Raw genomic sequence first — 2,159 nt, forward strand, 5'->3', positions numbered from 1 at the left:
TTATGAGCACTATTGTCTCCAGGGATACCCGGTTTCCTAGGATAACTTTTCCAAGGATACGGTTGCCTTGGATACGGCCTTCTAGAATGTGGTTTGTCCGGATCTGGAATCTTGTAGGAGGGGTTATGAGCACATTGTTCTCCAGAGGTAAGCCGTTTCCTAGTATACTGTTTCCAAGGATATGCTTGCCTTGCATAAGGCGTTCCAGAATGAGGTGTGTCAGGATCTGGAATCTTGTGGGACGAAACCTGAGCACAATGGTCTCCAGAGATAAGCGATTTCTTAGGATACAGTTTACAAGGATATGTTGCCTTGGATAAGGCGATCCATAATGAGGTGTGTTACGATCTAGTATCTTGGTGGACGGGTTATAAGCACAATTGGCATCAGATATAAGCGGTTTCCTAGGATACGGTTTCCAAGGATACGGTGGCCTTGGATACTGCAATCTAGAACACGGTGTGTCAGGATCTAGAATCTTGTGGTTCGGGTTCTGAGCACAATGGACTCCTGAGATAAGTGGTTTCCTAGGATACGTTTTCCAGGATACGGTAGCCTTGGATAAGGCGTTCTAGAATATGGTGTGTCAGGATCTAGAATCTTGTGGGTCGGGTTCTGTGCACAATGGTCTCCAGACATAAGTGTTTCCTAGGATACGTTTTCCAAGGATACGATTGCCTTGGATACGGAGTTCAAAAATGTGATGTGTCACGATCTAGAATGTTGTGGGACGGGTTCTGAGCACATTGTTCTCTAGAGGTAAGTGGTTTCCTAGGATACGGTTTCCAAGGATACATTTGCCTTGGATACGGCATTCTGTAAAGTGGTGTGTCAGCATATAGAATCTTGTGGGGCGGGTTCTTAGCACAATGGCCTCCTGAGATAAGCGGTTTCCTAGGATACGGTTTGCAAGGATACGTTTGCCTTGGATACTGCATTCTAGAATGCGGTGTGTCAGGATCTAGAATCTTGTGGTGCGGGTTCTGAGCACTTGGTGTCCAGAGTAAGCGGTTTCCTAGGATACAGTTTCCAAGGATACGGTTGCCATCGATACGGCGTTCTGTAACGTGGTGTGTCAGCATCTAGAATCTTGTGAGGCGGGTTCTTAGCACAATGGCCTCCTGAGAAAAGCGGTTTCCTAGGATACGGTTTCCAAGGATACGGTTGCCTTGGATACGGCGTTCTAGAATGTTTTGTGTCAGGATCTAGAATCTTGTTGGTCGGGTTCTGAGCACTATGGTCTCCATTGTAAGCGGTTTCCTAGGATACGGTTTCCAAGGATACGGTTGCCTTGGATACTGCATTATAGAACGCGGAGTGTCAGGATCTAGAATCTTGTGGGATGGGTTCTGAGCACAATGGTCTCCGGAGATAAGTGGTATCCTACGATACGGTTTCCAAGTTTAAGGTTGCCTTGGATACGGAGTTCTAGAATGTGGTGTGTCAGGATTTAGAATCTTGTGGGGCGGGTTCTGAGCACAATGGTCTCCAGAGATAAGCGGTTTCCTAGGATTCGGTTTCCAAGGATACAGTTGCCTTGGATACGGTGTTCGAGAACGTGGTGTGTCAGCATCTAGAATCTTGTGGTGCGGGTTCTTAGCACAATAGTGTCTGGGATACTCGGTTTGCTAGGATACGGTCTCCAAGGATACGGATGCCTTGCATATGCCATTATAGAATGTGGAGTGTCAGGATCTAGAATCTTGGGGACAGATTCTGAAAATAATGGTCGCCAGAGGTAAGCGGTTTCCTACGATACGGTTTCCAAATATACGGTTGCCGTGGATACTGCGTTTAAGAATGTGTTCTGTCAGGATCCAGAATCTTGTGGGACGGGTTCTGAGTACAATGGTCTCCAGGGATATGCGGTTTCCTAGGATACGGTCTCCAAGTATACGGTTCCCTTGGACAAGGCATTCTAGATGTGGTCAGGATCTAGAATGTTGTGTTGCGGGTTCTGAAAACAATGGCCTCCTGAGATAAGAGGTTTCCTAGGATACGGTTTCCTAGTATACGTTTGCCTTGGATACGGCGTTCTAGAATGTGGTGTGTCAGGATCTAGAATCTTGTGGGATGGGTTCTGAGCACAATGGTCTCCAGGGATATACGTTTCCTAGGATACGGTCTCCAAGTATATGATTGCCTTGGACAAGGCATTC

Source organism: Desmodus rotundus, unplaced genomic scaffold (genome assembly GCF_022682495.2).
Source record: "Desmodus rotundus isolate HL8 unplaced genomic scaffold, HLdesRot8A.1 manual_scaffold_16, whole genome shotgun sequence".
Taxonomy (NCBI): domain Eukaryota; kingdom Metazoa; phylum Chordata; class Mammalia; order Chiroptera; family Phyllostomidae; genus Desmodus; species Desmodus rotundus.